Source organism: Erythrolamprus reginae, chromosome 1 (genome assembly GCF_031021105.1).
Source record: "Erythrolamprus reginae isolate rEryReg1 chromosome 1, rEryReg1.hap1, whole genome shotgun sequence".
Taxonomy (NCBI): domain Eukaryota; kingdom Metazoa; phylum Chordata; class Lepidosauria; order Squamata; family Dipsadidae; genus Erythrolamprus; species Erythrolamprus reginae.
In genome coordinates, this window is record NC_091950.1 from 162,313,534 (window position 1) to 162,333,940 (window position 20,407).

The window sequence follows — 20,407 nt, forward strand, 5'->3', positions numbered from 1 at the left end:
CTTTGACACCGCTTTCTACCACTTAGCTCCCAGCGACCGGTAAGGGCCCACAGGGTTGGTCTTCTCCAGGTCCTGTCAGCTAAACAATGTCAGCTGGTGGGACCACAGGAGAGGGCCTTCTCTGTGGCTGCTTCGACTCTCTGGAACCAGTCCACCTCCTGAGATCCAGAGACCCCCACCCTACTGACCTTCTGTAAAACGGTCAAAGGCCTGGGACATTGATCTGATGATGGTAACCATCAAGATCCAGCCATAAACAGTATGCATGGGTTTCACTGTTTTATTTTAATTGTTTTAAAGCTGTTTTGTATGCTTTTAGTACTATTTGGATGTTATATTTTTGGTTGTAAGCCTCTCAGACTCCCTGGGGAGTTGAGCACATTAAAAAAAAAATCAAATAAATAAATAAATAAAACCATAGCCAGTGTCTAACATTACATTAACGCAATGCATAATAGAATCATCTGCCCAAACATTTTCCTCTCTGAAAAAGGTCAAAGTTTATAATAATCTCAGCAGTAACTCTTTATTTTCAACATATCTTTTTTTATGTCTTTCATGTTTTCATATAAAAGGATGCAATGGTTCAGTGGTTAAGATGCTGAGTCTTAGCTTATTGAAGATCTGTAGCTCAGCAGTTCAAGATACGAGAAAGAGTGAGCTACTGTCACTTGTCTCAGTTCCTGCTTTGAAGGCATGTAAAGGCAACTAGATGAATAGGTACCACATATAGGAAGATAACAGCCATCCATGTTTCACCATATATTCTGTGCTATGGCATGTTAATATGATTGCCAGTGGCCACATGACCATGGAAACATCTCTGGACAACTCTGGTTCTTTGGCTTAAGAAACAGAGATGAGTACTGTCCTTAAAGTTGGTCATGACTAGTGTGGATCCTTTTTACCATATTATAATATCATCGCACACAGCCCAAGTCTAAGGCAAGCTACTGTTAGATATGCTAGTCCTCCCTGAGCATTTCCATGTGAAGCAAGCTTCAGAATCCTATAATAAGGAAAGTAAAATACTTTTGATATATGAGTATCTCATATATCTATGCCATCTTTTCTTTTGGGTATTGTACATAGTGACCATTCCATGTTATTTTTGCAATAGTCCTAAAGATTAGAACAGATTAATTAATCTAAGACAACTCCTTAACTAGGAATGAATCCATTCACTTGATCCAAAGCATCAGGGCTGAGATACTTCGGCTATAGATCCTGGGCCCTTGGGTAGGGAAAGCGTATTTAAAAATGACTCACACATGAGAATTGAACTTGGACTTTTAATAGTTTTAAGATTATGAATTTTTCATCCACTTTAGTCTCTTAACAGAGGGACAATATATTATAAATTAACCATCAATATAATATATTTTTTAAACTTGCGGAATGTTATTTTGAAATGATTTTTTTTTTGGAGTGAGGGGCATATCTATTTACTTTGCAAAATGTTGCAAATGTCAATACAGTTTCAAAATGTGCCTTGATTTAAAAAATAACATATTTTATTGATTTGTTTATTTATTTAGGACACATACTGTCTGTGGCTGCCCATTTTATGGACAGTAACTCTGGTGACTCACAAAAACAATAAACGTATGGGAAAAGAACAGTAAAAATAGCATTTTAAAAAAGCAACCATTGGGGACACAAAACAATCCTCTTTCATCCATTAAAAATAACATTCTCATTTATTGGACTCCAACTTCAGCATAGCTCCATAAAGGCTTGGATTTACGGGTTGGGCCATTCCACAACTGAAATGAGCAAAATTGTTAGAACCTGCTCATCCTTTGATACTGACCACAAGTATTTGAGTTCTGCCTCTCTCAGAAATATCTGTGTGTTTCTAATATTTCTGTTGGTGTGGCTCGTTGAAATATATTGGTAGTCCATGGAACATTTTTGAAAGTGTGCTCAATGACCTTTAGCATGTTTCTCTATTACCTCCGCAGATGCTGAACCTGTAAGTGGCACATTCACTATTACCAGGGAGAAACAATTCAGTGATGTCTTGTGTGATGCTCCATAAATAAAATTCTAAACAAAAATGAGACTGTGAAATGAATGCAGAGAATTAAGTGAGTTGGTGAGTAGATTTGATTTTCTTTGCAGCAAAGGGTTTTCTACAGTTGCCAAATTAAATGGTGAACATTATGTAATGTTTACAGAAATAAAAACATCATCAGTTTAACAATATATATTCTTAAACATCCCATCATTCAAGCCTATTTTCTTTAACAGATGCTTTCTGTAAATCATCAAACTGAAAAAAATCCACTTTATTTGTCATATTCATGCTTTTTCTGTGCACCACTGCCCAGTATAAAGCCACATTCCACTTCCCAATTTTTTCATTACTAAAATCTTTCATACTCTATCGATCAGAAATCTGCTAAACATGTCTCAGGTATTCTTAACAAACTAAGCCCTCTGTAGATTTTTTCCAGGGAACAGCAACAATATTATTCTAATCTTCAGATACAGATGTAGTCTACACACATTTATTTGATAAGTGTGTGCAGACTACATCTGAATCTGAAGATTAAAATATAGTCTATAAGCAAACCATATGTGTAGATTTTAATATTTAACATTAGAACCTGTAGATATTATCTTTTGTCAGCCAGTATGGTTTTGCTTAATCTAGGGCTTCACATAAGGCATGTTTGTAAGTTGTGGAAGAATTGTATTAACAACCTGAGTCATGTCACTGCAAATATAGCATTCTTTGTCAGGTCTGAGGACAGGTCTGATGAAGTGTGGCATATTTTGTCTATATGACCCTAGTGTAACAAAACCCCATTTTTACCCCGCCCTATGCAAGCTAGGATTCCTTGCAAATATTGCCCATATGAGATATATGTCATATAGACAATGTAATTATAAAACCATCCATTCCAAATAAAACCCATTTCAGCAGACAGACCCTTTTTTAAATGCTCAAGGGGGTAAAATGTGGAGGGCAACTTTTTCCAGATCAAGAATCAAAGCTTATCCATTTGACCTGAAATAGGCTGAATTTCAAAAGCCGTTTCTGTCTCAGCATGGTTTAAGGTAGGGATGTCAAGCTCATGTCATCATGGCATTGTTACGTGACATATCGTGACTTTCCCCTCTCAGTTAAACCGGGTGTGGGCATGGCCAGCACATGATGCACCCTCTCCATTGGCTGCGACTTTAACAGCCCTGCTTTAAGAGATGCATTAGAACTTGGTTGGGGGAGAAATTTAGGAAGTGTTTTTCATTTTCCATATCTTTTCTTTATGGAAAACGCTTCATTCTAATATCATAGGAAGTTCTTCACAGTCTAGGTATTGAGCACATGCTCACAAATTATGAGATTCTTTTGATCATTCCACTTCAGTAATTTTATTAAGGAGAGATAGAGAAAGCCTATGCTGTAGAGTTAAATTGATAATTGACTGACAGCAGTAGCCTGGCACAGTACCAAGTGATTATTATAGTTATATTTCTTTTGAAGATGAACTCTGTCCTCCCATCTCAATTCAGAAGCCTGCAGATAGACATTTATGGGTATAATGTGGGTATATGTATAAGTTGCTATCACACTTTTTTTCCAAAAGGAAGCAATGGACAGAACAAAGCGAAACAAAACATTTTTAAAACATTTCCATAGCTTACTCTATGTCAGTGATTTTCAACCTTTTTTGAGCCGCGGCACATTTTTTACATTTACAAAATCCTGGGGCACACCACCAACCAAAATGACACAAACAAACAAACAAACACACACACACACACACACACACACACACACACACACATACATAACCCCCTCGTATATACAATCCCATGTAACATCCCCTTATAAATACAGTCAATCATCAATCATCCCTACTCAAATTTATATCTCATTTCTGGGTACTTCTCCTGTCTTTCCCCCTTTTCTCTCTCATGTTTGTCATTTCTCTCTCTTCCTCCCTTTTTCCCTCATTCCTTTTCCCTCTCACTTCTCCTCTTTTTCCATCCCTGTCTCTCTCCCCCCCTTATGTGTGTGTGTGTATACACACTGGAACCATTTCCAAAACCAGTTGAGGGCTGGGGTTTTTTCTCTTCTATTCTTTTCAAAAACAGGTGTGGGCTGGGGGTCGTTTCTTATTATTTGGGTGCTTTTTACCATATGCTTCAAGAATCACCCCTCTCTCTCTCTTTTGTTTCTCTCTCCTCTCATTCTCTGCCTCAATCATCTCTCCTTTTTTCTCCCCTTTTTGTTCTCATTTCTCTCTCTCCTATCTGTCTCTCTTGCTTTCTCTCTCTCTTGCTATCTCTTTTTCTCTCTTATTTTCTTTCTCTCTCTCTCTTGTTCTTTCTCTCTCTCTTTCTCTCCCTCCCTCTTTCTCTCTCTTTTTCTCACTTTCTCTCTCTTGTTTTCTCTCTCTCTCTCTTGCTTTCTCTCTCTCTCTCTCTCTTGTTTTCTTTCTCACACTCTTTCTCTCTCTTGTTCTCTCTCTTGCTATCTCTTTCTCTCCCCCCTTTCTCTCTCTCTCTTTCTCACTTTCTCTCTATCTTGCTGTCTGTTGCTCTCACTCACTCTCGTTCTCTCTCCGTTCTTCTCAGCGGAGGCTGGCGAAGGTGATATTCAATGTCGGGGGCGCGCGGGCGGTCCCTACCCCCCTGCTAGCCGCTCGGAATATTCAAAATAAGAAAAGCCTTCACCGGAGAAGGTTTTTCTTATTTTGAATATTCCGAGCGGCTAGCAGGGGGGGTAGGGAGCGCGCGCAACCGCCCGCGCGCCCCCGACATTGAATATCACCTTCGCTGGCCTCCGCTGAGAGAACGCCTGCCCCGTCTCTCCTGCAACCCCCTTGCTGAGAGCCTGGGACGAAAGTGCTCTCGGCAAAGGTGAGACGGGCAGGACGTGCGTTCCGGGTGCGGGAGGAGCCATGCCGAAAGGCAGGAGACAGCGGAGGAGGAGAGGGGGCGGGCGGGGGGCAGCACCGAAAGGCCGAGGGGGCTGGAGGCACCGTGGGGAGGCAGGGGCGCCCGCGGCTCCCTTCCCTTCTGCTGCCGGCGCCTCCCCGCCCCCCACGCGGGCTGGCAGGGGGATGAGGAGTGCACGGCTGTGAAAAAGGGTGCATGCGGGAGTATTTTGGGGTGCGCGCGTGCACACTTGCGCAGCTTTCGGGGAAGCGACAAGAAGCCATGGGCGCGAGGGGGCCGACTTTCAAAGCAACCTTTGCCGGCCTCCCGCGGGAGGGTGCCAATAGCGGCGGCGGGGGGGGGGGCAATAGCGGGGGGGCCCGAGCCGCCTCGCGGCACACCTGACCATGTCTCGCGGCACACTAGTGTGCCGCGGCACACCGGTTGAAAAACACTGCTCTATGTTGACCATCAAAGCAAGAGCCACGATATTAGCATTTTTGGAAAGATCTAGCAATGGTTGAAATAGGCTGTTACTAAATGTCTTCCAATGAACATCTAGCAGTGGAGCAACAGATTGTTTATTTGCAGGGGGTTGTGGGCAAATATTAGAATGAAAACATATTGGAGAAGACATGCTACTGCCTTTCAGAATTGGAATCAGATAAGAATACCTTCTAAGAGGGGGTGCAGATCACCCACTCAAATCCACAGCTGACATTAGTGGAGAACCATATGTTTAAGTACAATAGCAACTCCTTGTTCATGAGAAAACTCTTTTATTATTATTGTTGTTGTTGTTGTTATTTTTATTGTTACTGTTACTGTTATTGTTATTATATTACAAGGGACACTGCCAAGATTGAAATTATATATGTGATCCTGAGTAATAATGCATGAGGTTGGAGGTTTCTGAATTGCGGTGGGTGGAGGCGATGGACCTGCTAGAGAAAGGATGTGATAGGTGTATTAGAGACAGGGAAACAGAATCATTTAAATGGTTGAAATCCTTCAGCCAAGGATAGTCATTTATTCATCACTGGTGTAACCACAGGGAGGTGGGGATAGACAGAATCTAGGGAAAGGTGCAAGTGAATATTGCCCTTCATTTTCAAGAGGGAATAGGGTGGACCCTCTTTTCTAGGGCTGAGAGAGAATGACTAGTCCAATGTCCAACAGCTGGTTTTGTGCCTAAGGTGGGGTTAGGAATCACGGTCTCCCAGTTTGTAGCTTGTTTTAAATGGGATGTACAGATGACCTTGGGGAATAAGAGGGAGAGATAGTGCCTAGGAAACAATCAGACAAGAGAGGCAGGAGACCCCCAATGGCGTAGCAGCCAGAGAAAGTTTTTTAGGATGGACTGAATCAGAGATGGTATTCAACCAGGTTCGGAGTAGTTTGTTCAAACTGGTAGTGAAAATTGCAGGTGGGACTGCCCTTGCCCTATGACATCAGTGGTGGGTTGCTGCTGGTTCGGAATTTGCTGCTGCTCACCAAACTGGCAGAGATGCCCAGCGGTCCATGCTCCCGAACCGTTCCTCCGATTGCTGTGGCTTGCAAAAAAAGTCCTCCGCAGATGGTTATTACCATGAATTGAAGTGAAATTCCATGAATTTCTGTGAAGTGCAAAAAACGCACATTTCCGTCGTGATGCAAAGCAGTACGGGAGGTAAGTGGAACCAACCCCTGTATGACAACCTTTGTAGAAAAGTTTTTGAGGCCAGGCACATGTGCGGAAGGTGTGCACAAAGAGAGCACAAAGAGAACGAGCGTGTACATGCACAGCAAACTGGTAGCAGCAAAATAGGAAACTTACCCCTGGACCCAATCTAATGAATCAGTTGAAAGTGGTGGCTGGGAAGTTTGTACAGTGGTACCTCATGATACGAACCCCTCATGATACGAACCCCTCGTGATACGAACCCCTCGTGATACGAACCCCTCGTGATACGAACCCCTCGTGATACGAACCCGATGTTCGGAAAATTTTTGCCTCTTCTTACGAACTTTTTTCAGCTTACAAACCCACCGCAGATCACAAAATGGCGCTCTGCTGGCCACCGCTGCCTGGCTGTCACCTTTTAAAACAGCCGGGGGGCTTCTCGGCGTTCTCCCTAACCCGAACCCAAACTTTTCGGATTTGGTTTTGGAAGGCCGCCGAGAAGTGCCACCGCCCGGCTGTCACCTTCTGAAACAGCCGGGGGGCTTCTTGGCGTTCTTCCGAATGCCAAACCCGGAAGTTCGGGTTGGGGTTCGGGTTCCGGAAGCCGCCGAGAAGGTTACAGCTGGGCGGCGGCGCTGGGCGGAGCGCCGTTTTTGTGATTGGCGGCGGCGTTTTCGGCCGATCTGGAGGCTAGAAAGGAGGTGGGGAATCCCAATAGGGAATTCCATGGGCAGAGCTTTGACGTCATGAAGACGTCCGACTGGGTTCGGGTTTGGGTTCGGGAGAACGCCGAGAAGCCCCTCAGCTGTTTTAAAAGGTGACAGCTGGGCGGCAGCGCCCAGAGTAGCGCCATTTTGGGATATTTTTTTTTGCACAGATTAATCACTTTTACATTGTTTCCTATGGGAAACAATGTTTCGTCTTACGAACATTTCGCCTTACGAACCTACTTCCGGAACCAATTAGGTTCGTAAGACAAGGTATTACTGTACTTTCAAACGTGCAAGATTCTGTTAATGTAGCCTTACAATAAGGTAGAATTAGTTCACCTAGTTGTGTTTCTTGCCTGATGGATCCAGAAGGTTTCCAGACGGCGCTTGGGGTTATTCCAGATACACTCATCCACAGTTCGGCAGAGTCTCTTGCTGAGGCCTGGAACAAGGCTGCAGTGGAGGCTCTTGACCGGATTGCGCCGTTGCGACCTCTCCGTGGCACTAGACCCCGTAGAGCTCCATGGTTCAACGAGGAGCTCCGGGTGTTGAAGCGCCAGAAGAGACGTCTAGAGAAGTGATGGAGGAAGAGTAAGTCTGAATCCGACCGAACACTTCTAAGAGCTCATATTAAGACTTACAAAGTGGCGCTCAAGGCGGCAAGATGCGCGTATCATGCCGCCTTGATTGCATCAGCGGAATCCCGCCCGGCCACTCTGTTTAGGGTAACCCACTCACTTCTTAATCAGAGGGGAGTTGGGGAGCCCTTGCAGAGTAGTGCCGAGGATTTTAACACGTTTTTCGCTGATAAAATCGCTCGGATCCGAGCGGACCTCGACTCCAATTGTAAAACAGAGTCGACTGACAATGAGTCAGTCGAGGTGACTGGGGCTAAACGTCTTTGTCCATCTGTCTGGGAGGAGTTTGACTTGGTGACACCTGATGAAGTGGACAAGGCCACTGGAGCTGTGAGTTCCGCCACCTGTTTACTGGATCCGTGTCCCTCTTGGCTAGTTTCGGCCAGTCGAGGGGTGACACGGAGCTGGGTCCAGGAGATTGTCAACGCCTCCTTGGGGAGGGGGTCCTTTCTGCCCCTTTATAAGGAGGCACTTGTGCGCCCCCTCCTCAAGAAGCCTTCCCTGGACCCAGCCGTGCTTAATAATTACCGTCCAGTCTCCAACCTTCCCTTCATGGGGAAGGTTGTTGAGAAGGTGGTGGCACTCCAACTCCAGCGGTCCTTGGAAGAAGCCGATTATCTAGGTCCTCAACAGTCTGGATTCAGGCCCGGCTACAGCACGGAAACTGCTTTGGTCACGTTGATGGATGATCTCTGGCGGGCCCGGGACAGGGGCTTGTCCTCTGTCCTGGTGCTCCTTGACCTCTCAGCGGCTTTCGATACCATCGACCATGGTATCCTTATGCGCCGGCTGGAGGGGTTGGGAGTGGGAGGCACTGTTCTTCAGTGGTTCTGCTCCTACCTCTCCGGTCGGTGTTAGTGGGGGGTCAGTCGGTGTTAGTGGGGGGTCAGAGGTCGACCTCTAGGTTTCTCCCTTGTGGGGTGCCTCAGGGGTCAGTCCTCTCCCCCCTGCTATTTAATATCTACATGAAACCGCTGGGTGAGATCATCCAAGGGCATGGGGTGAGGTATCATCAATACGCCGATGATACCCAGTTGTACATCTCTACCCCATGTCCAGTCAACGAAGCAGTGGAAGTGATGTGCTGGTGCCTGGAGGCTGTTGGGGCCTGGATGGGTGTCAACAAACTCAAACTCAACCCAGACAAGACGGAGTGGCTGTGGGTTTTGCCTCCCAAGGACAATTCTATCTGTCCGTCCATTTCCCTGGGGGGGAATTATTGACCCCCTCAGAGAGGGTCAGCAACTTGGGGGTCCTCCTCGATCCACAGCTCACCTTAGAGAAACACCTTTCAGCTGTGGCGAGGGGGGTGTTTGCCCAGGTTCGCCTGGTGCGCCAGTTGCGGCCCTATTTGGACCGGGAGTCATTGCTCACAGTCACTCATGCCCTCATCACCTCGAGGCTCGACTACTGTAACGCTCTCTACATGGGGATACCTTTGAAAAGTGTTCGGAAACTTCAGATCGTGCAGAATGCAGCTGCGAGTGCAGTTATGGGCGTCTCTAAGTATGCCCATATCACTCCAACACTCCGCAGTCTGCATTGGTTGCCGATCAGTTTCCGGTCACAATTCAAAGTGTTGGTTATGACCTACAAAGCCCTTCATGGCACTGGACCAGAATATCTTCGGGACCGCCTCCTGCCGCACGAATCCCAGCGACCGGTTAGGTCCCACAGAGTCGGCCTTCTCCGGGTCCCGTCAACCAAACAATGTCGTCTGGCGGGACCCAGGGGAAGAGCCTTCTCTGTGGGGGGCCCCGACCCTCTGGAACTAGCTCCCCCCTGAGATTAGGATTGCCCCCACCCTCCCTGCCTTTCGTAAACTCCTTAAGACCCTAAGACCCCTTTCGTAAACTCCTTAAGACTCAGGCATGGGGGAACTAAACATCTCCCCCTTGCCCATGTTGTTTTCCCATTGATTGATTGACTGTGTGTCTGTTTTTATATACATTGGGATTGTTTTATGAATTTATTAATTTTAAACTGTAATTAGATTGGTGGGCATTGGATTTGTTATTATGTACTGTTTTTATTATTGTTGTGAGCCGCCCCGAGTTTGCGGAGAGGGGCGGCATATAAATCCAATAAATCTAATCTAATCTAATCTTCTTGTCTGGGAGGTTGAAACTGAGGCCTTAACTTCTGCAATAATTTGGTCCACATTGTCTTTTGTTATTAGCATTTATGTTGTCCTTTGGACAGCTAAGTTTGTTTATGACTGGTGGAATATACATTTGATAAGCCAACCAGTCAATCAACCAACCAACCAACTGACTTGACGGGTGCCTTTGTACCTAAGGTCCTTATTATTAGGATCCTTATTAAGATCCTCCTCTCCTGGCTTAAGAATGTAACACACAGTTTCAGTCGTTTTCATGAAGTCTTTAGATTGATAGTATTATTATCCAAGACAGGCATTCTATTCTTCTTTTTGTATCTATTTGCATCACTGTATCCCAAAAGTTTGCAGATCATGCTAATGTAAAGTAGTATATATCAGTTATTAAGACCCAAGGAACTGGGTAATACAATGATGTTTTGGAGCAGAATCTCCAGCTCTCCAGCTGTTGTGAATTTGAGGCAAAGACTTCAACAGGATTGGGGTACTGAAGCTGTGTGTGTGAGAGAGAGAGAGAGAGAGAGAGAGAAACCTATTAGGAATAGAATTAAAACCTATTGAGGGAGGAGAGGATTTATTCTTCTTTCTAAATTAGAAGGAAGGTGGTTGTGAAGTCCCAGTTGATTAACTTCCCAAAGGATCAAATTTTTGGCTTTCAAAAGTATGGTAGCAGCATGGAAAGTGAGCAGCTGAATGAGGGAAAACAGGAGTTTTCAGGGATGTTCTGAGGTTGCTGACCCAAACAAAACCAACTAAATGATTACTTGACTGTTTCCATGTTTGGAGTGAAAAGAGCCATGGAAGAAAAGACCACCTCCCAAGTCCATCCAGTTAGCCATGTTTTGGCTACATCAAATTTGAATTACTATGCTTGCTCTACTTCTGTGACCCAAATAAAATACACCACTCATGTGGCTGACCGGAAACCTTGGTGCAACATGAAGCAATAATAATAATGTACTAGTACTCCAACATGGAAATATTTCTTTCCTGGCTGAATTCCTGTTTTTATTAACAATATGTAAGGACCAAGAACCTGAAGACTTGTAGCTAGTGCGGAATCATATGATGTCTATAAGCCCTGGGTATTTGGTAGTTAGAATCAGAGGCATCGAGAGAACCTTATGTCTTCAGAGTCTTTTTAAATGAAAGGTGATAGCTGGTAGTTTCTGATCACATGCAGCCCTCACCGTAATTTCATGCTGCCCGTGGCTTCATTGGAAAAGATTTTACACCTCTCCATATAGCTAAGTATGAATTGCTTTTCACAATTTTCCACCCCATTTGTGCTAACAGACATACAGGATAAAATTTTCCTGAGAGTATGAGAAAATACCTGTTATGTACTTCAGCCATCATTATACATCCCTTGGTACTTCTAATCATTTGTTCCCTGTGTGGTAAAGAAAACTATCATTGCTCTGGGCATAAACCACATCCTCTCATACAATATTATTTCGATTCTGCTAGGCCTCTCAATATCTGCTGGTCTCTCACCAGTAATGGGCTGCAGCCCCCACGGAGGTGGTGGGGGGATGACACAATGGGGGTAGTAATTTTACACACTATTTATTGAATACTTAATATTTTTTTTATTGTCCTTGCTTCTCTAGTACCTGAATATGATCCTTAATTACTTTTAAAATATTAAAATAATTAAATAGTATGTTTTTACCCATAAATGCTTTAATCATTTTAATCATTATCTAGAACTGAACTTTTATAGCAATTAAAGAAAACCGAGCTACTTGCCTAATCTTTTATCATACTGAACCTTGTGGGTTCAGTACAAAATCTTATAATGTTACTCTGCTCCTCAACAAATAACGCTGTCTATCATTTGTCCTTTTTGTGGCTATTCAAATAATGTGACTTAATCAACTGAAAAGGAGTCCAAGCACCTATTTGAAAACTTACCTTGCTCGGTAAGCCATTTCCACCCAGTCACATGACCTTTAAGTTACCCCCGGTCACATGATTGTCAAGACACTCCCATGTAGTCACATAACCGACACTCGAACCCCTGCGCCACTGAGCATTGCAACAGGCTAGCTGGGTTTCACATTTGCACCAATCATGCACCTCGCTGTGGCAACCAATATCCCAGAGCGAAACACCCTCACTCCATTTATAAAATTATTTCCTAACTTGTATCAATGTACCTAAGCATGCTTTACTTATGTTGAATTGTGAACAGAGATGCCTCCAGCTGCATTGCAGATGTTGTGCAATTTACTTTTGGCTGGCAAAGGATATGGTGAGATGCAAATTAACAGCAGATTATCACTGATAGCCTACTCAGTACTCATTTAAAGCTTTCAAGAACAAGAACCTGCCTTTTTAGTTTTAAATTCTTGCTGAGTTGTCACAGGAGAAAACAGTAGATTAAAGAACTTTTTGCAATCACTGAGAAGATCACATTTTTCAAAGCCTTCTGCGTAGATGTACTCATTATAGGCAACAGGCAAGTTCAACTCAAGGCAAAAAAATGTGTCTTCATTTACCTATTTGTAGATCATAGAATAGATTAGATACATTACTCAGTAGTTTGCGTATTTTCTTGGGGTTATTTCAAACATTTTAATTAATTTCTTGAGGTTGTAATTCTATACTTATCTATCTGGAAATGAATTCATTAAACTCAGTGGGACTTATCCAGGAAAGGCTTATGCTGCAGCATAATTAAAAAGCTTTGCATTGGTACAATAGAAAATAAATGGATTTTCTTTTAGGGGTTTACTTTAGAATACAATGTCAGTTGTAGTTCTAATCCTTACATTTTTTTAGATCTAGTTCAAGTTCCAGTCCTTACATTTTTTTATTGTATGGAAAACAGTAATCTTCAATTTTTTCATAATTGAATTTTTTTCATGATTGAAGATTTTTTTCATGACTGAAGATGTACCCATTATAGAGAATGAATGAATGAATGAATGATTGATTGATTGATTGATTGATCAATCTTTGGTTCACATATTGTATTAATTCCAAAACGGTCCATTTGGTTTTAACTTAATATGTTCTACAACAGTGATGGCAATTTTTTTAAAAAATTGTGGGTCAAAATGGGCTTTGTGGGTGTACTAGCATGTGTGTACATGCCCACACCCTTTTCCTCCCCCCACACAATCCCCCCATCCCTGCGAATGCACACAGCCCTCACTGAAGCCTGGGATGTGAAAAACGGGCAAATGGGCAAACCGGAAGTTTGGAAAAAACAGACTTCCGGTTTGGTCATTGTGCTGTTTTTTGCACTCTGGAGGATTCAGGAAAGCAAAACACAGCACAACGGGTAAACTGGAAGTTCAGAAAAATGCATTTCTGGTTTGCTCCTAGGGCTGTTTTTTGTACTCCGGGACTTCAGGGAACCTTCCCTGAAGCATCCGCAGTGAAGAACTACCAATATTTTTACTACCACACTGTGGGCGTGGCTTATGCAGGATAATAATAATTAACAATAATTTATTAGAGTTGTATGCCGCCCCTCTCTGAGGACTCGGAGTGGCTCACAACAGGTAAAACATCATGTACAAATCCAATATTAAAAACAGTTTTAAAAACCCTTATTCAAAACAATCATTCAACCCAAACACACCATACATAAAGTCAAGACAGCTAAGGATATATCAATTCTTCCATGCCAGGCGACACAGATGGGTTTTCAAAAGCTTACGAAAGGCAAGGAGGGTGGGGGCAGTCCTAATCTACGGGGTGAGCTGGTTCCAGAGGGCCAGGGCCGCCACAGAGAAGGCTCCCACCAGATGGCATTGTTTTGTTGACGGGATCTGGAGAAGGCCAACTCTGTGGGACCTAATCGGTCACTGGGATGCCCTGCATTTTCTTTCACTATCTTTCAGTGCAAATTGGGTGGTCTAGGGTGGAGCTTTATTTTTGCTACTCCACTATGTTCCCCCCGTTCGGGCAGTAGCCCACCCCTGAGCATCCGGAGGGCGAAACAGCCTTTCCCAAGGCCAAAAATCATCTGGCCAGCACGCTCATGTGCACTGGAGATAACACAGATCAATATCTCACATGCACTCCAATATTAGCGCCGGCGGACTTACCCGCCGGCAGATTTTGCAGGAGGGACCGGGAGACACCGGACCCTCATGGCGGCTGCCATTTTGAATCCCGGGCGAAGTCTCGCGAGACGAGACTTCGCTCGGGAATCAGGCCTGTTTGGGCCTGGCTGCTGATTGGTCCGGGCGGGACCTGCCTGCCCTATTTAAGGGCGGGCAGGCCCGAGGCTCAGCCTGTTCGCCCGGACTGCAGCCGCGAGCAGACACCCACCCGCCCTCCCTATTTTGCAGTGTGCTTAGGGGTCGCCCTATGGGGGCCGAATGGGAATTTTTTGCGGTTCTGCCTCTTGGCCGGGCTGTTTTTTTGCCCATTCCACACTGGGGAGATGGATGTGCGGTTAGGGGGTGCTTGCATTTATTAGGTTAATTGGCTTACCTTTGGTCATTTGGGTAGGCAGGTTAGGGGTGGAAAACTGGGGGGGGGGGGGTTTAGCAACCGCGCGTTCTCCCTTGGGCATCTTTGGGGATGAGTTGACAGGTTCTCTTCAAGCTCATGGAGGGTTCCTGCCTGAGCAGCTGGGGGGAACCTGTCTTTGGGTCCTGCACCTTTAAGTCCCCTGATAGGGGTTAGCTGGTGGGACCCCCCTCATGCAAAGCATGGCAGGGTCTCAGGTGATGGAGTGGTCCCTCACCTGGACTTGCATCGAGATACGCCCATGAGTTGCCCAGGAAGTTTTTGTCCTAACGTCATTTCCGCCCCGGAAGTATTTGTTTGACCCTGCAGGTCCATTTCCGGGTCATAGTTGATTATGCTAATATATGCAAATTTAATGAATAAATTATGCAAATTTATGTTAATAAAAATGACCCAGTTTGAATCCAGCTCTTGTGTCCGTGTCGTTACTCCGTCTCTCCTGCAAAGCTCTGTGTGCCATCTGTGGCAGGCATGCCATAGATTCCTCATCACAGTTCTATCAAGTCAGTCAGAAGGGCAAACCAAAATGCAATGACATGTTCAACAAAATGGTCCTGACACAGAATTAGATGTAAAAGATTTATACAAATGGAAAAGAAATAGTGTGTGCGTGTGTGTATCTTACTTAAAAGTAAATTGATTATGTTAAAAGTATGAGGATGACACCTGAATATTGATAATTCTTTCCATGCATGCAATAGGGTAGTTACAGGAAATAACTTGTTAGTGTAGCTTTTGTGTGTGTGTGTGAGAGAGAGAGAGAGAGAGATACATAGAGATAGAAACACACTGAGAGAAATAAAGAGAGAGTAACTGATATAGACTATGGATCAAATATTGCAATGTTTGTTTCATGTGCATGCAGGGATTCCCAAAAGCACTTTTGTTATTTCAAACAAAGATGGTTAAAAATTCCTAGTCCAATTTGAAGACAATTCAACAGAGGAATACAAGTTCAACATTCTAACTATCTCCAGGTCAAACTGGAAAGATATTGCCAGTGAACCTAGAAAGTAGTAGTTTGAATGGACCCATGGTATGGCTGTAGAAAGAAACTTCCTATTCTGTTAGAAAAACTGACCAGACTGGAAAGTAGGTTGCTCTTCTCCATTAATCTAGAGTCTGCGGAGAGGGGTGGCATACAAATCTAATAAATTATTATTGTTGTTGTTATTGTTATGCAGTTCAAGTTATCCAGAATGTACAACTTTGTTCTTGATGTTTCAACAGCAGGAACAGCCTTGGGTTGCCACAATCAAATCTGGATCTGACTTTCTGAAACTATTCCAAATTCACTAGATAAGAAATAGTAACATAAAGTTTTCCAGGTATTTTGTGCTTTAGCTACAATGAATACGTGAATGTCCCAGGGAAAATATTTTTTTTTAAATCCTCAAATATGTGAATGTTCCAAGCAATAGGATAAACACAGTAGGAAGTCCATGAAGAGAGTAGATGAAACAGGGTATAAAAGGTCAGGATGGATAAGAAAAAGATTAATATTTGCTCTATGTCCTTCTGTTGTCTGAATCACCTGCAAGCAGGCAGACCTGGAATTTGTTACAGGTAAATAATTACGGTTGTATCCCCCATAAATATCCCCTTGAAAGTTTACTGCAAAAAATTGAGATTGTATCTCCAAGCAACTGTCAGATGGCAAGAATAAATTTCAAAGGCTTGAAATACTGATGTGCATTTCTCTCGTAGATATCTCTTGGTCTAGACTTTGAGGCTGCATTTTGACAGAACACATAGGATGGCTGAGAAATTAGCAGCTCTGGACCCAAATAATAATAAAGAGAGCATGCGGTGTTGCCACTTGTGGTTTGTGTCTTTTTTTACCCCTGGACTTGGCAAAACAGGAAGTCATCAGTCTAAAAAGAGCAGGGATATTCACAGTATATATCCCTTTGCATTTAAAGCACTGGAGATCATAAATCTCACACCAAATGGCAAAAACCTAAAGAGGTCACTGTGTAATGGAAGGCATAATATCAGTGCTTTTCAGTGCTGTAATAAATCTGACGTTGCTCTTTTAACTAGAGTGGCTTCTGTGCAGGTTGCAGATCAAAAGTTTCTTCCTTCACTCTCTGTCCCAAAAAGATATGAAGTGTGTGTGTGTGTGTGTGTGTGTGTGTGTGTGTGTGTGAGCAGTAGATTCAGTGATGGGTTCCTAGGGAGACAGTCTGGTAGACAGAACTGGTAGAAAAATTTTGGTCAGGTATGCAGAACCAGTAGAAATTTTTTTCTTCTCTTTTTCCCCCTTCTTGGCTCTGGTATGTTTTTTCTATCGCAGTAAATGAAGTTGAATGTGTATAATTTTAGAACAGCTGTGCGTGCGTGCGTGCATGTGTGTGGGTGTACATACACATACAGTTTATATAGTAGATAATGTATATTTTTGTGTACCTGTGTATATTATGTATGTATACATATGGCATATATACATTGTTCTGTCAGGCTCTCTGGTACACTCCTCCCAAAAATTCACAGGTACAAATTTCAGACACACACGTTTGAAAATTCAAAACAATGTTCTTTATACCAAAAATGTAAATAAACGAAGCACTCTTTTTGTATAGCAAAGAGCACTCGTCTCCAAACAAACTGGTAATTTGTACAAGTCCCTTATCAGTTCTGTGATACTTAGCTTGCAGCGGTGAGGTAATTCACAGTCCTTCTTCTTTCACAAAGTGAAACACACTTTGCTCTGGTTTAGTTTCAAAGCTGGGAAAAATCAGCACACAAAAGGTCAAAGTCAGCAAAGCAGGCACGAAACATACCAATCAGATAATCCTCCACAATGGCCAAACCCACAGGCAGCCTCACTAATTACCACAGCCCCACCCAACCACAAGTGGCCTCATTTTCTTTGATAATAATCTCTCAGTTGTTGTTGCCCATGCATCGCTCTCCACATGTGTGGCTGTATCATTAACTCTTGTTCTGAATCCAAGGAGGAGCTAGATAATTGATCTCCTTCTGAGCTGTCTGCCACACTCTCCTCCTCCCTGTCACATCCACAGTCCTTGGGGCAGGAGCTGGGCCAGAGCTAACCATAACATACATAGAATTAAATAGTATATTTTGGATGTTCAGTAATAGTAAATAGATAGGGAATTGTATCTCTTTGAAGCAAGGAGAGGCCAAGCCCCCCAACCCTAATCCAAACACTTGATGTGAGTGACGTCAAATTGGCCACCTTTAAACCAGTCACATCACCTTTAAGCTACCCTGGTCACATGAAATTGGACTTTCTGGGTTTTTTTTTATTATTATATGCAGTACAATGCAGTAAGCCAGGTGAAGACTTGACACACTGGGGAAACAAAACAATCACTTAATAAGCACATGACACAATATAGGAGAACAAACACATTGAAGCGAAATTCATCAGTCCACCTGCCTTTAAAAGGCAAAGCCTACTCTTTTGAACACAGCAAAGCCCACATTTTGGACAGAGAGGACCGCTGGTTTGGAAGAGGAGTCAAAAAGGCCATCTACGTCTAAACTGAACAACCTTCTCAACAGAAAGAGAAGGATATGACATCACCTAATTCCAGTTTGCAACACGGTCCTTTCAACAATTCCAAGAAAGCTCCACACCTATTTGCACCATTCAGATGACCATGACAACACAGAAAAGCCTCCAGATGGCCTTAACAGCTTGCTAAAAGAACCAGCTGTCTGCAAGGTGTACAAATCCTTCCATTCCCGACCATCCAGTAAGAGCTGAAGAAGCTTCTTGGATGAGAAGGTGCAAAACACCTTCAAAGGAAAAGAAAACAGAAAGTCCAGTTGCCACTTGAAAAAAGGAGAGAGAGATAGATAGAGAGAGAGAGAGAGAGAGAGAGAGAGGAGGAGGAGGGAGGGAGGGAGGGAGAGGGAGAGAATGAATAGAATCACAAAGTTTTATATTGTATTTTGTTTTCCTTTGTGATATATATACACACACGCATAACATATCTCATAAAGGATAGTAAGTCAATAGAGTATCCATGTGCGCATATAACTGGGTCATTAAATATAGCATTTTAAAAGAGGATATTTTGCCTTCTCTTTGAAAAAGGGGATGGTTTTTAAATAAAAAAGAACTATTGAAATTTGTATATGTTGACAGGATCCAACTATGTCTATTGATTATCCTTGCCCTAGAATACAGGTTTTAAAACAAGAGAGGAGGGGGGAGACTTAAGTTGCCAAATAAGTATATTCCAATGAAATAGATAATACAAGGTTCACACCCAGAATGATAGCAAAACCATTTAGCAATAGGCACAGACTTATATACTGCTTTACGGTGCTTTACAGCCCTCTCTAAGTGGTTTAACCACTGCAACACCACACTTCACTATTGGTTGATAGAGGTTGAAGCCACAAAAACAGAGCAGTAGGTGCCTTTTTTTTCTTCAGCTCTCGGCTGGCCGAATGTTTAGCTAGGCCAGGTTACTTCATCTTAATTAAGAGCCTCGGTGGTGCAGTGGTTAGAGTGCAGTACTGCAAGCTACTTCTGCTGATCACTGGCTGCCAGCAGTTTGGTAGATCGAATCTCAGTAGGCTCAAGGTTGAGTCAGCCTTCCATCCTTCCGAGATCAGTAAAATGAGATTGTTGGGGGCAATATGCTTACTCTCTGTAAACCGCTTAAAGAGGGCTGTAAACCACTGTGAAATGGTATATAAGTCTAAATTTTAAATGCTATTGCTATTGAGCTGGGGTAATGTTGGAAGGGAGAATAAAACCACCTCCAACCAAGGTTTGGGGCTATGCATGTATCCAGGTTGACACATCCAAGCCAGCCAAATCTTTCCACTAATCTGAAATCTTGGTGGCCAAGAGCAAAAATGGCTATTCTATATTTAGCTGCTGGTGGTTCTGCAGCAAGAAAAAATTCCCTCATCTCCATTCCAGGAAAAATAGGTGAGGAGAAGGGAAAACAGCACACACTTTCACTCCTGCTCTCTTTGAGGGAGTGTCTGAAGGAGGGGATACAAGACCATCAGACTTGTACAATCAGAAACTCAGGATTCAGGAGGGAAAGTGAGACGAGCATTTCATCCAATGAAGAAAATGGAGGCAAATCATTCAAAATAAAATAATAAAAAACAATCCTACAATGGTAACTTCAAGCTGTTTGGGTTACCCTGCAGCTATGCCAGAAATAAGTTAGCTGAGCTTTCTAATAATCTTATAGCCAGACCAAGACAAAGTTCTGAAGTTCCACTGATGATGTTATGTAATGAAATGTCAGCAGGAAAACATTTAAGCTCGGAAAGGACCAAAAATCCTACAGAGCTCCTTTGAAATTGGTTGAAACTTGTGGTGGAGAAATGCCTAGAGTTTTCTTGCATTATACAAGATGTCCCAGAGAGGGAGCAAAGAATATACCATTTTCTTTAAAAAAAATATTTTTTTTATTTTTTTCTCCACAGTTTCCATATATTCTTTTTTTAAAAAAAAATATTTTATTTACAAATATACAATGAATACATATAATTGCAATTGACAATGAAAACATTCCGAGTTACAGAAGATAATAATCATGTCGGCTTATAGTCTAAACCAGAGGTCCCCAACCTTTTTTGCACCAGGGACCGGCTTTAAGCTAGATCAGTTTTCCACGGCCCGGTAGGGGGGGGGGCCTTTGGTCAAATGGGGGTGGGGTTATGGAGGGGTGGAGCTTAGTGACGCAGCCCTCCACACTTCTCCACAGGGCGGGGAGAATCAGGAGGCTCCTTTGGCGGCTGGGGGCTGCCTGGCTTTGTGATTTTGGCTGGGGGGGGGAGTTAGGAAGGTCCTACTTCTCCCCCCCCAGCCAAAAATTCAAAGCCTATCTGCTGGATACGGGCAATGAGCGGGACGAGCGGCGCCGAAGCCGGTGGCCGTGGCAGC